At 43.8% G+C, this 22,047-nt stretch overlaps 1 long non-coding RNA gene and 1 pseudogene across 1 annotated transcript; one reads left to right on the top strand and one right to left on the bottom strand.

The window, feature by feature from the left end:
• Window positions 1–3,134: 3,134 nt before the first annotated feature.
• LOC129052398 (uncharacterized) lies at window positions 3,135–11,606 on the bottom strand. Its single transcript, XR_008517404.2, has 4 exons — window positions 10,811–11,606; window positions 9,606–9,931; window positions 5,529–5,827; window positions 3,135–3,640 (listed from the first exon to the last, which is right to left on the bottom strand). It is a non-coding gene; the product is annotated as an uncharacterized LOC129052398 (long non-coding RNA).
• A 4,635-nt stretch (window positions 11,607–16,241) lies between these two features.
• Window positions 16,242–21,768, top strand: LOC129052362 (zinc finger protein 532-like; annotated as a pseudogene).
• The last annotated feature ends 279 nt before the right edge of the window (window positions 21,769–22,047 follow it).

The following is a 22,047-nucleotide window of genomic DNA, read 5'->3' on the forward strand; positions in this document are numbered from 1 at the left end:
GGCACATGTATATCTATGTAACAACCCGGCACATTCTGCACATATACCCCAGAACTTAAAGTAGAATAGAAAAAATAAAAAATAATAAAAATAATTTAAAAAGATAATGGCCTCCAGCTACATCTGTGTTGCTGCAAAAAAAAAAAACACAAAAACATGATTTTGTTCCTTTTCAGGGTTGCATAGTATTCCATGGTGTAGATGTACCGCATTTTCTTTGAGGGTGGAGGGTGGGAGGAGGGAGAAGATCAGCAAAAATAACCTGTGGCTGGGTGTGGCAGCTCACACTTGTATTCTCAGCACTTTGGGAGGTCAGGAGGTCAGGAGTTTTTGGGAGGTCACCTGAGGTCAGGAGTTTAAGATCAGCCTGGCCAACATGGCAAAACCCTATCTCTAATAAAAGTACAAAAATTAGCCGGGCATGCTGGTGCACACCTGTAATCCCGGCTCCTCTGTAGGTTGAGGCAGAGAATCTCTTGAACCCAGGAGGTGGACATTGCAGTGAGCCGAGATTGTGCCGCTGGCCCCCAGCCTGGGCCACAGAGTGGGACTCCATCTCAAAAAAAAATAAATAAATAAATAAAAATAATAATAATAATAATAATAATAATAATAATAATAATAATAACCTGCTAGGCTTAGGACCTAGGTTGATTCCATTACAAAGAAAAAGAAAAAACTAACTTTTTAAAAGAAGGATCTCTCTGTTCAAAAACAAAACCAATGCCCTGTCAGGAAAGATATTCTGTTTTTCTGGTAAAGCTGGAAGAAACCTACAGGAAGGAGTCACCCCATAAAACTAGTGGAGCAGCATTGCCTTTTGGGGTGAGGGCTGCTTCTGTTAGGCCACCAGGATGAGTGCCTTCCTGGGGAGTGTGGTTCATCCTACACCAGCCGGGAAGCAATTCCTGCCCCCAAATCACCAGCCAGCTTCCACCCTGTAAGTAAAATCCCCAGCAAGCGGGCAGCAGGGAGCTGCTTGCCTTGGAAGGCAGCTGAAGTCTCTGCCCACTACCCAGACTGTGTCCTCTGGGCAAGGCCAGGGCTTCCAGTTGGATGGTTTTCACATTAGCGGCTGCTGTTTAGAATCCTCAGCATTGGCCAGGCGCGGTGGCTCATGCCTGTCATCGCAGCACTTTGGGAAGCCCAGGCGGGCGGATCACAAGGTCAGGGACCAGCCTGGCCAACATGGTGAAACCTTGTCTCAACTAAAAAAAAAAATACAAAAATTAGCTTGGTGTGGCTGGGCGTGGTGGCTCATCCCTGTAATACCAGCACTTTGGGAGGCCGAGGCAGGTGGATCATGAGGTCAGGAGATCGAGACCATCCTGGCTAACACGGTGAAACCCCGTCTCTACTAAAAATACAAAAAATTAGCCAGGCACGGTGGCAGGCACCTGTAGTCCCAGCTACTCATGAGGCTAAAGGAGAATGGCATGAATCTGGGAGGCGGGGTTTGCAGTGAGCCCAGATCACGCCACTGCACTCCAGCCTGGGTGATATAGAGTGAGACTCTGTCTCAAAAAAATAAAAAATAAAAAATTAGCCTGGTGCAGTGGTGGGCACCTGTAATCCCAGCTACTCAGGAGGCTGAGGCAGGAGAATTGCTTGGACCCTGGAGGCAGAGGTTGCAGTGAGCTGAGATCGCACCATTGTACTCCAGCCTAGACAACAGAGCAAGAATCTGTTGCAAAAAAAAAAAAAAAAAAAAGAAGAAAAAAGAATCATCAACATTGCCATGGCCGAATCTCTTTCCAGACTTGTCAAATCTTTACCACTGGACCTCCATGTTCTAGTTTCAAAGCTCTGCTGACCGCAGTGGCTCATGTCTGTAATCCCAGCACTTTGGGAGGCCGAGGTAGGAGGACTGCTTGAACCCAGGAGCATGAATCCATCCTAGGCAACATAGTGATAATAGTGTCAAATCAGAGCCAGTGTCCAGTAATTCCCCAAATATCTGAGACTTTTCTTTTCTCCAAGTCACAGTCATCCTGGTAGAAGGCTGTAGGTCCCTTTGGGGAAGACTGGGAAAAAGATTAACAATGTAAATTTTTGGCAAGGTAGCAGCGTACTTCCCCAAGATCACCCAGCCTCCCCTTCACTTAAGGGGTTGTGGGCCTGTGAACTGGCTCAAGTCTGGGAATTGATTGAGGGTTTTAGATCTGTGTTTCATTAATTTGAGTTAGTCTTTTATTCAGTTGACCTAGAATTCTTCATTTTTTAAAGAACAACTAAGACTTTGGTGCAGCCCATTAGCTCTCCGTGTGGATACAATGGACTACACAGTGCCGTGGGTGTCTGTGAGTCAAACCATTCTGACTGCTGCTTTGACACTGCTTTCCACTGTGGTGACCACACCCACCTCATCTTTGGTGATTAAGGACAGCCCATGTTCCCTGCCACACCAGGATTCGATTATCCTCATTTTATTTAAAGATCTCAGTCCAGTGGCTGCAGTTCCTGCTGTAACATTTTGCCTACTGAGAGCACAAGCTCAAAGCTCTTCCAGGATACTGGGCTCCTCTCACAATATTCTTTCTCATGATCGTTGTGAGATGTATGTTCTGTAGACCCTCCAGTGTGAGTGAGCAGGTCTGACATAATAAATCCAGTCTCCCTGAGTTTTTACATACCTTCCTGTACACATAAACCAAGGAAGTTGTGGCCTCTCAACTTTATGTACCTTAGGTAAACTCTGATTCTGTTTCAGCAAACCAACCAAGTCACCAAACAAATAAGCAAACAGCCAACCAATTAACCAACAAGCAAGCAAGCAACAAACCAACCAAATGACCAAGCAAGGAAGCAAGCACCAACCAACCAAGCAAGCAACCAACCAAGTAACCGATCAAACCAACCCTTGGAGCCCTTTCTAAAGCTTTGACCTACAACCCTGAATCCAGAATCTCTGTTTAGTGGGCCAACATTAATAAATTTAGCCTAATCCAACTTTATGTTACTTCCAGCATGGTACCACACACTTAATATCCATTCTCACATATATTCTCCAGATTGCTTTCTGTATAAATTGTGTGTGTGTGTGTGTAGAAAGAGAGCATCAACTGAAAAATCACACAATTTTATAAATTTAGAAAAGAGAGCTTTATTTCTTATAAAGGTTTGCAGCCTGCAAGGTGGCCATTATGACAGGCTGGGAAGTGTGGCCTACAGCCAAGGCCAGAGGCAGGCACTTCCAGGGAGTGAAGGAGAGGACAGGAATTTGAGCCGAACGAGTTGGCTACATATACATACTCAATAGGATATCAGAGGAGCTATATCATTTTATGAGAATACTCATAAAAGAGGTCCTAACACATGCATATTCAATAAACATGCATGTTCATTCTGGGGTGGAGACTTGACATTTAAATGTATTATAATTAGGCCCTACACATCAAAAAGTGAAGCAGGGACATGAAGGTACTCAGCCTCTGTAAAGGCAAAGCCTCTAAAACTGGCCAGAACCAGTCCATGGAGGATGGTCTCTTATCAGGAGAAAGTTACTGAAATCAGTCCCTTGTCCAGTGAAAGCTGTCGTTAAGGTTGGTGGGGCAGGAGATCAGTTACTCAGCGTCTGTAAACTGGGTGAGTTGTAATTGTTTTAATCTTGCTTCTCTCACAGCCAGTGCTTGCTTGGCTGCTAGAGAAAAATAAAAATCATGTGGTAGTTAGAATCTAGTTTACTCTGTAAGAGTAGGGTACAAGACTTAACCCTCGCCTGGCATGGCCCTAGGTCCTGTTTATAATTTGGGGTCTTATTGCCACAAAGAGTCTGTTCTGTCAGTTTCAGGATCTCTATTTTAACATTAATGCTGTTCAGTTGTTGGGTCTAAACCATAAGAGGGAGGGAGGTACAGGGAGGTATGTCTGACCTCCTGTCCTGTCATGGCCAAGAACTGAATTTTAAGATTCATTTGAGGTTCCGTTGGCCAACAGGGGGTCTGTCAAGTCGGGTGGGGGGCTTAGGATTTTATTTTTAGTTCTCAAGGGAGATAAAATAATTTAATCAATTGGCCCCCGTGACTGTGGGACTAACATGGCTATGATCTGTCGCACAGACTTCAGGCTGGCACCCAGGCAAAATTCTATGCTGTAGTAAATGCATCATGCACATTTGTAACAACATGTACATAACCATGTCACAAAATACTTTCACGGTGACACCTAGATTAGTGTTTTATTGAATAGCTGATGATATAAACTGGCTCATTTGATGCCAAGACTGACCATCACCACCATGCCAAGGTCCTCACTGATCAGAGGCCTAACCCAAGGAGGGGGTTATGTGCAGACCCAGCGGTGGGGAGGAAAGATGCTGCAGAGGAGACAGATGCCCACAGAGGCCCCTGAGCGGATACAATGCTCACTAAGTGGTAAGTATAGACTCAATGTAGGCTGTAAGGTCTCCCCCTGTGCAAATGGGACCCCATCCACTTGAGAGTCAAGGGTCTGTTTGGGTGGCAGGGATGGCCACTTCTGAAGGTAGAAAGGAAAATAAGCCACCAAATTGGTATCTTTCTGTGAAATGGACATCGTGCTTAGAATCTCCATTTTCCCCACAACCTGGAGGAATAAGTACTGTCATCTGCATTTTATAGCTGAGGAATCTGACTCAACAAAATTAAATTACTCGCCTAAGCAATTAGCAATTAACCAAGTCTTTCTGACTCAGAAACCCAGCTGTTGCCTGTTCATATCCAGCCCTTGTACTGGAGTCAAGATCTGGCCTATTCTCAATGCAGCAAGATGCAGGCAGATCACACTGGACTCCCAGCCCTGAATCTGGCTCAAGGGGACATCAAATTTGACTGGGTCATGGGGCTCAGGAGCATCACTCTCAAAAATAGCAGTACAGGAAGAGGTGATGGCCCTAAACAGCATTTGCAGGCAGATCCCATGTTAATCGTAAGGGTCAGGACTCTCACTTTTCTGTCTCTCTCTCTGTCTCTCCTCTAGGGCTGATCCCACATTGGACACCACTGCATCCATGTCCATCACACACCACAGCTGCCTTTTCTTCTGCCTGCTTATGGGAAAGTCCCCTCCTCTCCTCCGTTTTCTTCTCTTCCTGCCCCTATCACACCGTGCACTTCTCCCTTTCCTTACAGAACCACCATCAACTTTAGGAGGAGGGAAAGGGGTGGCTCTGGCAGGAAAAGCCAGAATCCCCTCTAGCCAGCAGAGAGAGAGGAATGGCTGCATGTTTTCTCCCCCAATCCAAGGCACTGGGTCTTGGCTGGGTTGCAGGTTCCAAGCTGCTCTCCTGCTGTGTCGGTGAGTTCTGGTCAACCTGCAACCTCCTGATGTGGCCACTGCAGTTCATCGAGTCTTCAGGGACTCCCCATGGCCTGGAGTACTTTGCCTTGCTTACACGGGAGAGGAGAATGGATTTATAGAGAACATCATCTAAATCCAACTTGACCATTGTGTGGCCACACTTGCTAGATTGCTATAGTCTAAATCTAGCATTGTAGAAAGATGGGGGAGCTTGGAGCTGCACAAACTCAGGTCTGGAACTGGCTCCTTACCTTGGAAGGTGAATGATCCTGGCAGGACTCTTAGCCTCCCTGGGCCTCAGTTTCTTTATCTGTTTCATGGGAATGAGGATCTCTGCTGGGTGGTTGGGTGATGTGAGGGCTGTGTGAAACAGCTTGTCAATACAAGCCGAAATAGAAATATTTCTCCACAGATTATGAAAGTCAAATGAGAGAATATATTTAAATTAAATGGAAAATTAAAATGGCAAAAAAGTCAAAGCTGTATTGAAAGTTCCGAGCTTCTGTATGAGCAGCTTTTTGACTATGTAAGAATCCTGTACTCGTTCCCCCTGAATAAAAAAAAAAAAAAAAAAAAAAAAAAGTTGAAGGAGGCAGAAGGGAGAGTGATGCACGATGGGCGAGGACTTCACCTGCTGTTGCTGGCTTTGAGGATGGAGGAAGGAGGCCACAAACCTAGAAGCTGGAGCCCCTAGAAGCTAGAAAAGGCAGGGACCCGATTCATCCCTTGAGCCTCCAGAAGGGACATAGCCCTGCCAGCCCCTTGACTTTAGCCCAGTGAGATCCTCTTAGGACTTTTGGCAACCAGAACTATAAGACAGAAATGGAAGCCACTGAGTCTATAGCTGTTTGTTGCAGCAGCAATAGAAAACTAATGCAGAGCCCAAGAAATCACTGGTGATGAGATGGGGAAAGTGGGCTCAGGAGGTCTGGATCTGTGATGAGATGGGGAAAGTGGGCTCAGGAGGTCTGATCTGTGATGAGATGGGGGAAGTGGGCTCAGGAGGTCTGGATCTGGGGTGGGGATCTGGAGTGGAAGGGGAATTCATTTGTTCATTGTCTATCCTTTTGCATTGATTGATTTTTTTTTCTATATATATATGTGAATTTTCACAATAAAAGTTTTTTCCAAAATAAAATAAAAGAAACAAAAGGGGCTTTTTGCAACCCAATTCCTATCTATGTCTGAGTCCACTTGTATTGAATGAGTCTTTCTGCCAACGTTCTTATATTTGGGTGACAATCTGAATGTCAGTGACCAATCAGAGCAGAGGCAGACCTTGGAGTGGGCAGGGCATCCTGAGGGCCCTGATTCCTGCCATGAGGCATAACCCTTTAGGTGCCAGACCATGGGGAGGTCCAGGGGTTGCAGGGGAGGGCTGTGCATCTGCAATGGCGCTCAGGAGGCTCCCGGTGGTGGCAATTGGTGAATCTGCACAGTGGTGTTTCAATATTGTCACAACCCTGCTGCCTCTCATGCTCTCAAAAAGCATTTCTCTTACCTGTGACAGACTTCCTATACCTAACAGCTTGCAAAAATATTCCAGGTTAATGAGAATAATCTCTCGGAGCCATACCTCCCTGCTTGGGGTCTCAGTTTCCCCAACTGTCCCCAGACAAGTTAGGCTAGAAGGCCCCTGAGCCTCAGCCCCTCTATACCTCTCCTGTCACCCAGACCTGATCTGGGTCTTGCACCCTGGGTGCAGCATGACAGAGCTGGGCAGGGGCTGGCTCTGGGCCAGAGGACCCTTTCTGATGGACTTCGGCTGTTGGCCTTCCAGGGGAGACTGATCAACCTCACAAGAGTCATAAGGTGAGTAGCGGTGGGCAAATCCATCCCCCTCATCTTAGATTTATGGGGATACAGAGAGAAACAGGAGACACTCCAGGAAGACCTGCAGGTGGGAGTACCAGGTTGAAACCAAGGACACCTTCCTGGAGGAGCTGCTGTTTGAGCCAGCTCTGAGAACAGGTGGGGACAGGACTGGAGAGGAGGAGGGGGTCTCCTATGAGCAAAGACTGGCCACCACCCCATGTAACACCCCCACAGGGCTCCTGTGGCATCCCTGTCCAGTCCCTGTCACCACCCAGTTTTTCCCTCTGGACCCAGGAATTCAAAGTAAGCAAGGAGGTCCGCTGCTCCAGTTGGCTGCCAATAATTACAACCTTGAGCCCAAGCAGCACTTTGGGTCCTGGTTTGGGACCATGAAGCGGCTCGGTGAGACTGAGAGGTAAGGCCAGGGCAGGAATTGGGACAGCAGGATTGAACTCTCCCTGGGGGCCAGCCTCAGAAAGCCTGTGGCCATGGCCTCTTGGTCAACATCAGATCCTGTGGTCTGGCAATGCCTGGGGTACCCAGACCTCACTCTGGACAGGCCCTGGGAGGGGGCCCTGGTGAGATTCCTGGCAGCCTCACAGCCACTCTTCTGTCCATAGCTACAACCTGTCATGCCAGCTGGAGGCTCCATCCCAGTTGGCTGGGAGCACAAAGGCCAGGGAGATAGACATCACCCACCACAGGGGCCAGTCAGGGCCTGAACCAGGGCGGGCAGAGGTTGGCTGCCTTGGGCTATGGGTGGGCTCAGGGAGTCAGACAGCAAGGGACTAGCCTCCTATCCTACTGCTGACCAGCCCTGTGACTGGGGAGAGTCACCTTACTTCTCTGGGCCTCAGTTTCCCCCTCTGTGGAGTGACGCTAAATGATCTCTCTGGAGACTGGGATCAATAGGGCACTGGTGATTGATGAGGCACTCAGCACATGCCTGGAGCACACAGTGCAGGGCTGTGGTGGGGAGGTGGCCTGAGTTCCTGGGGAGTCACCCATGTGTGCCTGCCCTTCCGACCAGCCACCAGGCCCTCAGGGCAGAGCCCACTACCAGCAGCAGCTCCACACCCCGAGACCAGCTCAGAGGTGGCCCCTACCTCAGCAGCAGGGACATCATGGACACTTTGAGCTGGTACTAGGGTGGCTTCTCCAGCTCCCACGTGGAGAGGGGTCCCAGCTGAGTCCCACTCACATGGAGTCTCATGCCCCTGAGAGTGCCATTCACCACTGGCCAGGCTCATGAGGCCGCATGAGAGGGGGGTCACCGGGGAGGAGATATCGGGGGAACAGAGAGGGTGGTTGAATTTTTGTATAATAGGCAGTGCAAGTGTTTACCGTTTGGGAGGGGAAAGGTTTGTTGTTATTAGCAATGCTACACTTGAATATTATACTAAAATCCAGTTTCTTTATAACCTGGGAGTTGCTCTTTTGTTCTTTCTTTTCCCATCTTCATTAAAATGAGATGCAGACTCTCACGGTCCACAGTCGATTAAGAAATCTTGCACGGCCATCAGGTTTTGTCTTGGAGAGCAGAGTTTCAGTACCATCAGCCTGGCAAGGAGCTGGGCCTGCTCCTCAGAGCTCCAGGGACTGCGAGATTTGGCATGTTCACAGGGCCCCGTCACAGCCTCTGAAACACACTGTCTTTAAAGACGTTTGCAGGCTGGACGCGGTGACTCACACCTGTAATCCCAGCACTTTGGGAGGCAGAAGCAGGTGGCTCACTTGAGGTCAGGAGTTTGAGACCAACATGGCCAACATGGCAAAACCCCATCTCTACTAAAAATACAAAAAATTAGCCAGGTGTGGTGGCAGGTGCCTGTAATTCCAGCTACTCGGGAGGCTGAGGTAGGAGAATTGCTTGAACCCCGGAGGCGGAGGTTGCAGTGAGCAGAGATCGCACCACTGCACTCCAGTCTGGGCAACAACAGCAAAACTTCATCTCAAAATAAAAAAAAAAACAACATAAAGACATTTGCAAGGACCATGTCCTCACCCAGAGTGGTGCCTGTCTTTCTACAGTTTTTCAGGAAGAGGAAACATTTTCTGCTTCTCTCGCTGAGGTTTTTTTTAACCACCCATTAGGAACCTATACATTTCAGGATCGAACACTGGGATTCCCTCAGCACTAAAGGAGGAAAATTGCAAACAGAGCAGAAAGTGCAATGTGGAAAGGTCAGGCTGAGGAAGGTCCTTAGCCAGTAGACTGAGGGCAGGAAAGACACTGCCTCCTCAGTCTCCCACTAGGGAACTTGTGATTCTTGTCCCCTGACCTCAGAATTCCTTGTCATGCTTGTTTTGTCTCCAAGGGAAGGGTTTGAATTACACAATTTAAGGCTAGAGTGGGCCTCGTGCAGCTAACATTAACCCTCTCTCTCCTTTGCTGGCCGAGGTGAAGTCTAGGACCATGTAGTTCTGACGTCCACTCTCTTGGGAGATCACCAGTTCACCCATCTCACCCGGCAAGCTGGGCCCTAGTTTGACGACAGGCATCTTCCACCCACCTGGGAGGCAGGGTTCAACACTCTGCCGCTGACCTTGTTTCCTTCTTCTGCCACCTGCTTAGGCAGCCAGAAGGGCTTGTCCAGCCAGCACCTGGGCTTTGGTGCTCCTCAAGCAGGTGGAGGAAGTTTCAGGCACTTGGCTCCTCAGGTGTCTGCCATCCAGGTGCTCTTCAGGCCTGCCCAGCAGAGCTCTCTTGATCCAGCTAGAACTGGCCAGAACTGACTCACTCAGGAATGTGTAGACTTTGGCATCAGGGGCTGCTTTAATTTGCACAATTTCCAAATACCTCTTTTTTCTTCTTTTTCTGATGAGTCATCTCCCTAGACTTGCATTTTAAAGAAATAGATAGTTATCAGGTTCCAGAGAAGACATGGTAGAACATTTATATCTCAAAGACACAGAGCTGAGACTTCAGGTTTAGATACTATAATTTGCCTAAACCAAAAAGGAAGGTGTAGGTAAAGTTCCAGTCAAGACAGGATGGCCAGGAAAAACACCTTAAACCAAGGGATGGCTTGCTTTGCTGATTTAAGCCAATGGCTTCTTTATCATAAGACTTCCCAGTGATTTAGTCCTCCCTCTCTTCCAGTGCACAGAGACATACCCCTCCTTACAAATAAAAATGTCCTTTATAGATGTAAATTTATTTTACAAAAATGTTTCAAAATAACCAGATGAATTTTATGCCAGAAAGACTTGTTTTTTTTTTTTTTCATTACTAGAAATGAAACAGTAAGTATTTGTTGTATTGATATACTTAGGCTTAGACCTATGTTTAACAAGAAAGCCTAATAATAGCACTGTGGTTATACTCTAGCCTATTTTTCCAAACCATCATTTTATTATTAAGGAAACAAAGGATCAAATACCTTTCATTCATCTGATATGATCCTTTAAAACACATTCTACTAATAAGTCCCATTTGGAACAGCTGAAAATCTTTTAATAAAACTTTTTAAAGATGAGCTCATGGCTTAGTGTAAATTTCACAAGCTTAATTAGGTCAAATGGAAGGAACTCAGATGAGTAGTTGCCCAATCAGAGCCCATTATTTGTAAGTCATCAGCCCCTTCCATGACCTTAAAACTCCACTCTTACCTAATTATTGCAAACCTATATACAACAAAGTGAAAGGATTAATTTTCATTCATCAACCTCTCAATCCCAGATTTTCAAAGAAAAAACCTATGTAAGGAATACTTACCAAAACCAGACAGGAAAATTAGAGCCTGCATGCTTAAGAGTCAAATTTGTTCCACTACAGCCAGGTCGCATACAATTACATCATTTGGTTCTTCATACACTCTAGAACTGACCAGGACAGAGTTTAGCATAGAAAAACTGTAAGAAATAGGTTCCGAAACATAGAAATTGCAAAGTTCAAAAGGCTATGAAAAAAGACTAACGTAAATGAGAGACTACCTTCCCTTTGTTTTAAAGAAATAGACCCATCAGAGAAATGCAAATCAAAACCACAATGAGATACCATCTCACACCAGTTAGAATGGCGATCATTAAAAAGTCAGGAAACAACAGGTGCTGGAGAGGATGTGGAGAAATAGGAACACTTTCACACTGTTGGTGGGATTGTAAACTAGTTCAACCATTGCAGAAGACAATGTGGCCATTCCTCAGGGATCTAGAACTAGAAATACCATTTGACCCAGCCATCCCGCTACTGGGTATATACCCAAAGGATTATAAATCATGCTGCTATAAAGACACATGCACATGTATGTTTATTGCAGCACTATTCACAATAGCAAAGACTTGGAACCAACCCAAATGTCCAAAAATGATAGACTGGATTAAGAAAATGTGGCACATATACACCATGGAATACTATGCATCTATAAAAAATGATGAGTTCATGTCCTTTGTAGGGACATGGATGAAGCTGGAAACCATCATTCTCAGCAAACTATCGCAAGGACAAAAAACCAAACACCGCATGTTCTCACTCATAGGTGGGAATTGAACAATGAGAACACTTGGACACAGGAAGGGGAACATCACACATGGGGGCCTGTTGTGGGGTGGGGGGAAGGGGGAGGGATAGCACTAGGAGATATGCCTAATATAAATGATGAGTTAATGGGTGCAGCACACCAACATGGCACATGTATACATATGCAACAAACCTGCACATTGTGCATGTGCACCCTAGAACTTAAAGTATAATAAAAAATAAATAAAAAAAAGAAAGAAATAGATGTTCTGTAAAAATATACACAATTTTTACAGACAAATACATTTATAAGTTGTGTTTATCTTAAAAATTGAGGATATTTCATATTTATAACTAATTATTGAGCCTTAAGTTTTCTTGGCCATTTCTAGGCTAATAAACTAAGAATCATGTAAACTAAGCCAAAGTAGAATAGACATAAAAGTCCTGAACACTTCAACTTCCTATTCTTCAAGAAGTATACCTGGCAAAGCTCATTTGAGAGAGGAAAAGCTTTCCTCCACCCTCTGTTTTACAGCGCTGAGGCTTCTCATCACAGTTCTATGACTTGTAGCTTAAATCCATGTCACATGGTCACTGGCATTGTTAGTGCTTCTCTTTTAACACTGTAGGGATTAATCAATTCGGTGACGTATTCAATTAATTCTATCGCTAGCCTGGCTACTGGCCACCCTTCTCTTCTCAGCAAGGAAATTAAGTCAGAAAGGCTTATTTTCCTTGAGTAAGACTTTGGGGACATAGCAAAGTTCATGACAACAAGAAAGAAGTGGCAGCAAGGATTTGAAAAGAGTGGTTTCAGTCAATGGAGGGGTTCCCATGAGAGAAGCAGGATCAAAGAGAGAGAGAGAGAAAAAACAGGAAGGGCTAATTAGATTAGTTCATAGTTGTCCCAAGAGCGATGCCTTTGGGGGCTTCCCTTAGGGGGGAAACAGTCCAGGCCAAAGGGATGCCCTGTGAGATGGCTGCTGTAAAAGTGGACAATTCTTTTTCCAGTGGCCTGGCTATTTGCAAAAAAGGCAGACATCTTGGGGCACAGGGGTCTTTAGTTTGCATGCACAAGTAGAAGTACTCTCAATCCCTGCAGTTGTTGTAACTGGGAAGACATGCACCTGTTTACCTTCGTAAGTGTTTCCCCACTGTCACCACTGTAACTCTAGGTTATCTTTAGGGAGGCCAAACTTATCTATCTACTGAACCCAGTCCAGTTTCCATCTGATCATCAGACTGAGTGGCCTCTTACCTCGATCCAATACAGTTCACCACCAAATCCAATTTGATGCTGGACTCAGTCAAGTTTTTACCAATGACTCATCAGCTACCCAAACCTCAAAAGGCCATATGTCATCTCACAGCACAAACTGGCCACTGGCACCCACCCCAAGGTTATTTGCCCTCTCATAGCACAAAACCCGGGACTCGAAACCCAAAAGGATCAAGGTTCAATGCAAAAAGAACAGAGTCTGGCCTAAGAGGAATGTACAACCTCAGAAGGAGGGCAAAGGGGCCAGCAGTGTCTTTCCTGCATTCCTCAAGGGGTCTTGGGAGGTGGATCCCATCCAGCTTGCCAGAACTCTCAAAAGAAAAAATTACAACAAATTTACTTTAAACTAAATAAATTAAACTAACTAAATAAATAAAACAGCTTTTATTTATTATTTCAGAATCAACTTCGAAACCCAGTCTGGATAAAAAAATTAAAAAAAAAAAAACCCTTACAAAGGTAAACAAATGCATAGCTCAAAACACAAATCCTTGGAGCTTCAAAATTTGAGAGAGAACTTGCCCAGGACCCCTGCTGCAGTGAGAGATCTGTGTGCACAATGGACCTGGTGGGTCGCTGTGCTTGGGCACTCCATGCTTCTGGGGTTTGATGAAAGTTCTACTTCAGATTGCATTTTCTACACTAATCTGTTAAAAAAAAACCTTTATATACGTTAAATTTAGCAGAGTTTATTTGAGCAAAGAAACCGTTTAGGAATCAGGCAGCAGTTTGCACCAAAAATGGCTCAGAACACTCCGTGCCACCATATGTGCAGGTTATATTTACAGCTAGAGAAAAAGAAGTGCACAGAAACAGCCTGATTGGCTGCTGTTGGCATTTACCTTATCTAGTCATGTTTTGGCAGCTTTCAGCCTCTGATTGGCTGAAGGCTCAGCTGTTTTCATTGGCTAAGACATAGTTACATGTTATAAGACTATAGTCTTGGGTTAAGTTACAGTTATTTTTACACATTAAGTTAGATTACAACTAGCTATGTATAGAGAACTCATTAGGCCAAACTTAAAATAAGTATGGAGGCAGCTTTAGGACAAAGACAATTCAATTTAACAATACCCTTATGTATATATTTACTCTTTTTATGTATTTCTATATATATTAATAAATATAAGTAGTTGTATGTACATATATAAAAACACACCTATGTGTGTGCATACACATGTATGTGAGTATATATGTTTGCTTCTACCCTGTATGAGCGAAGTATGCCAGAGTGGCAGAGTGCTACATATATATGTGTAAATTTCTATATTAAATATATTTATATATGTTAACTATATATTTATATGCTCATAAATATATATTTCCTTGAATAGTCACCTATGTTCTATATTTCTAAATTTATAAATATGCATATTTATGTGTGCGTGTATATGTATATATATGTATATTTAATTTTTATGTGTTTGCTTCTGCCTTGTTTGTAAGGTAGCCCAAAATGGCAGAGAGATTACATATGTATGCTATAAATGTTTATAGTATATATTTATGTTTATGTGTATATTTAAATATGTTACATATTTTTTTCAAGAATTTGAAAAAGTTTCTAAACTGAGGAAAAGTTTACGTAAGATTAAGCACTTTAAAGTGTATCATTCACTGACATTTAGGACATTCTTAACACTCTCTAGTTCCAGAATTTTTTTTCTTTTTTGAGTGGGGTCTCATTCTGTCCCTTAGGCTGGAGTGCGGTGGTGAGATTTTGACTCGCTGCAATCTCCACCTCCCAGGCTCAAACAATCTTCCCACCTCAGCCTTCTGAATAGCTGGGACCACAGGCGCATGTGCCACCATGCCCAGCTAATTCTTCATTTTTTTTTGGTAAACACGGAGTTTCACCATGTTGCCCAGGCTGGTCTTGAACTCCTGAGCTCAGGCGATCCACCTGCCTTGGTCTCCCAAAGTGCTGGGAGTTTTTATAGTTCGAGGTCTTACATTTAAGCCTTTAATCCCTCTTGAGTTACTTTTTGTTTATGGTGATAAGTAGGGGTCCAGTTTCATTCTGGCATCTAGATAGCCAGTTATCCTAGAATCATTTATTGAATAAGAAGTCCTTTTCCTATTGCTTATTTTTGTCACCTTTGCCAAAGATCAGTTAGTTGTAGATGTGTGGCTTTATTTCTGGGTTCTTTATCCTGTTCTAATGGTCTATGTGTCTGTTTTTGTACAAATACCATGCTGTTTTGGTTACTGGTAGCCTTGTAGTATAGTTTGAAGTGAGGTAGTGTGATGCCTCCCGCTTTGTTCTTTTTCCTTAGGATTGCTTTGGTGATTTGTGCTCTTTTTGAGTTCCTTATAAATTTTAGAATAGGTTTTTTTTTCTAATTCTGTGAAAAATGACATTGGTAGTTTGATAGGAATAACATTCAATCTGGAGATTGCTTTTGATAGTATATGGCAATTATAACAATATTGATTCTTCCTATCCTTGAGCATGGAATGTTTTTCCATTTGTTTGGGTCAGCTCTGATTTCTTTCAGCAGTGCTTTGTAATTATTGTTTTCTTGTTGTAGAGATCTTTCACCTCACTGGTTCCCTTTATTCCTTGGTATTTTTGTGTGTGTATGTGTCTATTGTGAATTAAATTGCATTCTTGATTTGGCACTCAGCTTGGATATTGTTGGTGTATAGAAATACTGCTGATTTATGTACCTTGATTTTGTATCCTGAAAGTTTGCTGAAGTTGTTTATTAGATCTAGGAGCTTTTAGGCAGAGACTATGGGGTTTTTTAGGTATAAAATCATGTTATCTGCAAACAGAGATAGTTTGACTTCCTGTCTTCCTATCTGGATGCCTTTACTTCTTTCTCTTGCCTGATTGTTCTGGCTAGGATTTCTAGTACTGTGTTGAATAGGAGTGATGGGAGTGGGTATCCTTGTCTTGTTCCAGTTCTCAAGTGGAATGAGCCCAGCTTCTGCCTGTTCAGTGTGATGTTGGCTGTGGGTTTGTCATAAATGGCTCTTATTATTTTGAGGTATGTTCCTTCAATACCTAGTTTATTAAGGGTTTTTAACATAAAGGGATGTTGAATTTTATCAAAAGTCTTTTCTGTATCTACTGAGATGATCATGTGGTTTTTGTTTTTAGTTCTGTTTATGTGATAAGTCACATTTATTGATTTGCATATGTTGAACCAACCTTGCTTGTTTATCCCGGGGATAAACCCTGCTTGATTATGGTGGATTAGCTTTTTGATGTGCTGGTAGATTCAGTTTGCTAGTATTTTGTTAAGGATTTTTGCATCTGTGTTCATCAAGGATATTGGCCTGTAGTTTTTTCTTTGTTGTATCTCTGCCAGGCTTTGGTATCAGAATGATGCTTGCCTCATAGAATGAGTTAGTGAGGAGTCTCTGCTCCTCAATTGTTTGGAATAGTTTCAAGTAGGGATGGTAGCCGCTCTTCTTCATACGTCTGGTAGAATTTGGCTGTGAATTCATCTGATCCTGGGCTTTTTCTTGCTCAAAATCATAAAATTAGATGGAAATTATTTTATTACTGATTCAATTTCAGAACTCATTATTAGTCTGTTCAGGGTTTCCGTTTCTTCCTGGTTCAATTTTGGGCAGTTGTGTTTTCAGGAATTTTTCCACATTTTGTAGGTTTTCCAGTTTGTGTGCCAAGAGGTGTTCATAATAGTCTCAGAGTTTTTTGTATTTCTGTAGGGTCATTGATAATGTCTCCTTTGTCAATTTTGATTGTGTTTATTTGGATTTTCTCTCTTTCTTCTGTTGTTTGTCTAGTTAGCGTTGTATCTATCTTATTTAGTCTTTAAAAAACTTCTGGTTTTATTGATCTTCTGTATGTTTTTCATGCCTCACTTTATTTCAGTTCAGCTCTGATTTTGGTTATTTCTTGCCTTCTTCTAGTTTTACGGTTGGTTTGATCTTGTTTTTCTAGTTCTTCTAGGTGTGATGCTATGTTGTTAATTGGAGATCTTTCTAACTTTTTGATGTGAGCTTTTAATGCTATAAACTTTCCTCTTAACACTGCTTTAGCTGTGTCACAAAGATTCTGGTATGTCTTATCTTTTTTTCTTTGGTTTTGAAACTTATTTCTGCCTTAATTTCATTGTTTACCTAGCAGTCATTCAAGAGCAGGTTGTTCAATTTCCATGTAATTTTATGGTTTTGAGCAATCTTCTTAGTATTCCCTTCTATTTTTATTGTGCTGTGGTTTGAGAGCATAATTGGTATGATTTCAATTTTTTAAAATTTGTTGAGAATCGTTTTTTGTCTGACCGTGTGGTTGGTTTTAGAGTATGCACCATGTGGTGATGAGAAGAATATATATTCATTGTTTTGGGGTGGAGAATTCTGTAGATGTCTGTTACTTCCATTTGGTCAAGTGTGAGTTCAGGTCCCACATATATTTTTTAGTTTTCTGACTCGATGATCTGTCTAATACTGTCAGTGGAGTGTTGAAGTCTCCCACTATGATTGTGTGGGAATTTAAGTCTCCTCACAGGTCTCTAAGAATTTGTTTTTATGAATCTGGGTGCTCCCTGGTGCTCCCTAGGTACACACATAATTCTTGTGTTGAATGCATATATATTTAGAAGAGTTAAGTCTTCTTGTTGAATTGAACACTTTACCATTAGGTAATGCCCTTCTTTGTAGTTTTTTGATTGTTGTTGACTTAAAGTCTGTTTTGTTTGAAATTAGAATAGCAGCCCCTGCTATTTTTTTGTTTATTTTGTTTTTGTTTTCTGTTTACTTGGTAGGTTTTCCTCCATCCCATTACTTTGAGCCTATCTGTGTCATTGCATGTGTGAGATGGGTCTCTTGATGATGGCATACAGTTGGGTCTTGTTTGTTTGTTTGTTTGTTTTAATTTTTTGAGACCGATCTGTCTCTTTCACCCATGCTGGAATGCAGTGGCAGAATTATGGCTTCCTGCAGCCTCAACCTCTTGAGTTCAGGTGATCTTTACACTTCAACTTCTGGAGTAGCTAGGACTACAAGTGCATGCCACCATGCCTGACTAATTTTACATTTTTTATAGAGATGAGGTTTTCCCATGTTGCCCAGGCTGGTCTCGAACACCTGGGCTTAAGCAATCTGCCCACCTTGGTCTCCCAAATTGCTGGGATTACAGACATGAGCCACTGCACCCAAGTGGGTCTTGCTTCTTTATTCAACTTGCCACTCTGTGCGTTTCAATTGGGGCATTTAGCCCATTTACGTTCAAAGTTAAACATTCTATGTATGGAATTGACCCTGTCCTTATATATTTTTTTAGCTGGTTATTATGCAGACTAGATTTGATTTTGTAGTTGCTTTATAGTGTTAATGGTCTATGTACTTAAGTGTGTTTTTGTGGTGGTTGGTAATGGTCTTTTGTTCTCATATTTATTTTATTTTATTTTGAGACATGATCTCACTCTGCTGCCCAGGCAGAGTGCAGTGGTATGATCTGGGCTCACTGCAACCTCTGCTTCCTGAGCTCAAGCCATCCTCCTGCCTTAGTCTCCTGAGTGGGTGGGACCACAGGTGCATACCACCATTCCTAGCTAATTTTTACATTTTTTGTAGAGACGGGGTTTCACCATGTTGACCAGTCTGGTTTTGAACTCCTGGGCTCAAGTGATCCACCTGCCTCAGCCTCCCAAAGTGCTGGGATTACAGTCGTGAGCTACTGCGCCTGGCTTGTTTCTATATTTAACACTCCCTTAAAGACCTCTTTTGAGGCAGGTCTGGTGGTAATAAATTCCCTTAACATTTGCTTGTCTGAAAAGTATCTTCTCCTTTGCTTATGAAGTTTGTTTGACTGTATATGAAATTCTTGGCCTCCTTGGCATTGCGCCATCAAAGACAAAGTTGTCCTCCAACTTCTCGTCCTGCATTGCTGCCATCGCAGCTCTCAGCACTAAAAAGGCGGCTTCAGACTCCTCCAAAGAACAAGTGGCCAATTCGAGGGAATCCTCCCTGTTACCAAAAGAAGTAAACGACAGTCCGAGAGCCACCACCAAGTCTCCTGAATCCCAGAATCTCATCGACGGGACAAAAAAACCATCCCTAAAGCAACCGCATAGTCCCAGAAACATCTCAAGTGAGAACAGCAGCAAGGGAACCCCATCCTCTCCTGCAGGATCCACACCAGCAATCCCCAAAGTCCGCATAAAAACCATTAAGACATCTTCTGGGGAAATCAAGAGAACGGTGACCAGCGTATTGCCAGAAGTGGATCTTGACTCTGGGAAGAAACCTTCCGAGCAGACGGTGTCTGTGATGGCCTCTGTGACATCCCTTCTGTCATCTCCAGCATCAGCTGCCGCCCTTTCCTCTCCCCCCAGGGTGCCTCTCCAGTCTGCAGTGGTGACCAATGCAGTTTTCCCTGCAGAGCCCACCCCTAAACAGGTCACAATCAAGCCTGTAGCTACTGCTTTCCTCCCAGTGTCTGCTGTGAAGACAGCAGCATCCCAAGTCATTAATTTGAAGCTCTCTAACAACACCACGGTGAAAGCCACAGTCTACCTGCTGCCTCTGTCCAGAGTGCCAGCAGCACCATCATTAAAGCTGCCAATGCCATCCAGGAGCAAGCTGTCATGGTGCCAGCATCCAGCCTGGCCAATGCCAAACTTGTGCCAAAGACTGTGCACCTTGCCAACCTTAACCTTCTGCCTCAGGGTGCCCAGGTCACCTCTGAACTCCGCCAAGTGCTAACCAAAACTCAGCAACAAATAAAGAAGGCAATAATCAATGCAGCAGCCTCACAACCCCCCAAAAAGGCATCTCGAGTCCAGGTGGTGTCGTCCTTGCAGAATTCTGTGGTGGAAACTTTCAACAAGGTGCTGAGCAGTGTCAATCCAGTCCCTGTTTACATCCTAAACCTCAGTCCTCCTGCCAATGTAGGGATCACATTACTGATGCATGGGTACAAGTGCTTGGAGTGTAGGGACTCCTTTGCACTTGAAGAGTCTGACCCAGCACTACGACAGATGGAGCATGTGCATCGAAGTAACATGCAACCATTGTACAAAGAACCTCGTTTTTTACAACAAATGCAACCTCCTTTCCCAAGCCCGTGGGCATAAGGAGAAAGGGGTGGTAATGCAATGTTTCTACTCAATTTTAAAGCCAGTCCCAGCAGGTCAAATGATAGTTTCTCCATCAAGCAATACTTCTTCTTCATCTTCCACTCTTCAGAGCCCTGTGGGAGCTGGCATACACACTGTCACAAAAATTCAGTCCGGCATAACTGGGACAGTCATATCCGCTCCTTCAAGCACTCCCAGCACCACAGCCATGCCCCTAGATGAAGACCCCTCCAAGCTGTGTAGACATAATCTAAAATGTTTGGAGTGTAATGAAATCTTCCAGGACAAGAAATCGCTGGCTACACATTTCCAGCAGGCTGGAGATATGAGTGGACAAAAGACTTGTACTATCTGCCAGATGCTGCTTCCTAACCAGTGCAGAGAATCCGTCAGCACAAATCTCCCTACACCTGCCCTAAGTGCAGGGCCATCTGCAGGTTGGTGCACTTCCAGACCCACGTCACCAAGAACTGTCTACACTACACAAGGAGAGTTGGTTTTTGATGTGTACATTGCAATGTTGTGTACTCTGATGTGGCTGCTCTGAAGTCTCACATTCAAGGTTCTCACTGTGAAGTCTTCTACAAGTGTCCTATTTGTCCAATGGCATTTAAGTGTGCCCCAAGCACACATTCCCACACCTACACACAGCATCCTGGCATCAAGATAGGAGAACCAAAAATAATATATAAGTGTTCCATGTGCAACACTGTGTTCACCCTGCAAACCTTGCTGTATCGCCACTTTGACCAACACATTGAAAACCAGAAGATGTCTGTTTTCAAGTGTCTAGACTGTTCTCTTTTATATGTACAGAAGCAACTTATGAAGACCATATCAAGTCTATCCATGGGACATTGAAAAGTATTGAAGGGCCAACTTGGGTGTAAACTTGCTTTTGAGCATTAAGCCTGCCACTTATAATTCAGCATATCAGAACAAAGAGGACAGCAAATCCGTGAATGGGAAAGAGAAATTGGAAAAGAAATCTCCACCTCCTTTGAAAAAAATCAATGGAAACCAAGAAAGTGGCCAGTCCTAGGTGGACGTGTTGGGAATGTGACCGCCTCTTCATGCAGAGAGATGTGTACATATCCCACTTGAGGAAGGAGCATGGGAAGCAAATGAAGAAACACCCCTGCCACCAGCGTGACAAGCCTTTCAGCTTGTCCCACAGCCTGTGCTGGCACAACCGGATCAAGCACAAAGGCATCAGGAAAGTGTACGCCTGCTCACACTGCCCAGACTCCAGAGGTACCTTTACCAAATGGTTGATGCTGGAGAAGCATGTCCAGCTGATGCATGGCATCAAGGACCCTGACCTGAAAGAAATGACAGATGCCACCAATGAGGAGGAAACAGAAATAAAAGTAGATGCCAATGTCCCCAGTCCCAAGTGGAAGTTGAAAGAACCGGTTCTGAAATTCAGGCCTCCCAGAGGAGCTATCACTCAACCACTGAAAAAGCTGAAAATCAATGTTTTTAAGGTTCACAAGTGTGCCGTGTGTCGCTTCACCAGCGAAAACCTGCTGCAGTTCCATGAACACATCCCTCAGCACAAATCGGATGGTTCTTCCTACCATTGCCGGGAGTGTGGCCTCTGCTACATGTCTCACGTCTCTCTGTCCAGGCACCTCTTTGCTGTACACAAGTTAAAGGAACCTCAGCCAGTGTCCAAGCAAAATGGGGCTGGGGAAGATAACCAACAGGTGAACAAACCCAGCCACGAGGACGAATCTCCCAGTGGCGTCATGTCAGACAGAAAGTGCAAAGTGTGCGCAAAAACTTTTGAAACTGAAGCTGCCTTAAACACTCACATGCAGACACATGGTATGGCCTTCATCACATCCAAAAGGATGAGCTCAGACAAGAAATAGCCACAGACACTCCATGAGGAAAATCCCTGTCCACATTGGGAGAAAAAAGACTTTTGTTACACAAAGTTTGCAGTATAATAGAGTTAACAGTACTGTCTAGGCTGTTGCAATATATTCTCTTTCAACGTGCCTTCCTTCTTCATCTTGTCATATATATCCTCATTAAATATTAAAACAGAATTTGAGTTTAAGAGTTTGTATATATTTAAGTGAATAACTTTTTATACTCTTTGTTACATGTTTGTATCAGTATTCAGTGGAAAACGTTTTGAGTTGTTT

Source organism: Pongo abelii, chromosome 22, assembly GCF_028885655.2.
Source record: "Pongo abelii isolate AG06213 chromosome 22, NHGRI_mPonAbe1-v2.0_pri, whole genome shotgun sequence".
Lineage (NCBI taxonomy): Eukaryota > Metazoa > Chordata > Mammalia > Primates > Hominidae > Pongo > Pongo abelii.